Consider the following 1,219-nt stretch of genomic DNA (forward strand, 5'->3'; position numbering starts at 1 on the left):
TACTTGTGCGGCAAACCTGCAGATCGAAAGTACAAGGTCACTCATGTATTTTACATGGACGATCTTAAGATCTATGCTAAAAACAGAGAGCAACCGCATCTACCTCTGGGGATTGTCGAACGATATACTAAGGAAATTGGAATGGTATTTGGGTTAGACAAATGCGCCAAGGTTTATTTGAAGCAAGGAAAACTTAATGGCATCCCTGAAGATCCTGAGCTCGTTGATAGAAGCGCCATACGACACCTTTGCGCTGGAGAGACTTATACATACCTGGGCGTGCCACAGAGCCGCATTCAGGATGTGACATCTATAAAGGATACTCTCTGAAGCAGATACAAACGTCTCATCCGACAGATTTGGTCTTCCGAACTGTCGGCGAAGAACAAAGTATCTGCAACGAACATGCTTGCCGTCCCGGTACTACTCTATTCATTTGTAGTAGTTCCATGGACGAAAAACGAGCTCAGATCTCTTGATATCGGGACAAGAAAGGTTATGCACATGAACAAAATCATGCATCTTAAGTCTTCCGTTCCGCGACTGTACATCTCACGCCGTCAAGGGGGTCGCGAAATATTGAGTCTTGAATGTCTTCACAACAGGATTATTCTGGGTACAGCACATAGAGTTGCAAATGGAAGAGACCCTCTTCTTAAAATGGTCAGGAATCACAAGGAAGTGGGCAAAGGAGCATTTCTGTACAAAGCAGCGGATAAGGCTGCTGAAACACTCGGACTTGACTTCAGTATTAGGGGTGAGCAAAATGCATCAAACCTTATCTACCTCGAGTACTCACTCCTGAAAGCTCGGATTAAGAAAGCACAAGAGAAAAACTTTCGTGAATAGCTCCTCGATAAGAGGATGCACGGTATCTTCCACAGAAATGTGAAGGATCAGTCAATGTCTTGTGAGCTAACGTTTGCTTTCCTTAAATCGCCCGGATGGAAGTCTGGTACAGAGGGTTTCATTTTTGCATGCCAAGACGGTGTCATTTCCACCTTAACATACCGTCGCCACATTTTGAGCCAAGACATTCCCGATGATAGCTGCAGGGCGTGCCATGCACACCCCGAGCATTTAGCTCACATATAGTACTATCTAGTTGTCCAAATCTAGCGGGAACGACCTACATTCAAAGGCACAATGCGGCACTAAGAGTGCTTTATTACCATCTCTGTCACTCCTACGGCATTCACCTTAATATCGCTCCTCTAAA

This window comes from Belonocnema kinseyi, chromosome 4, assembly GCF_010883055.1.
Source record: "Belonocnema kinseyi isolate 2016_QV_RU_SX_M_011 chromosome 4, B_treatae_v1, whole genome shotgun sequence".
Lineage (NCBI taxonomy): Eukaryota > Metazoa > Arthropoda > Insecta > Hymenoptera > Cynipidae > Belonocnema > Belonocnema kinseyi.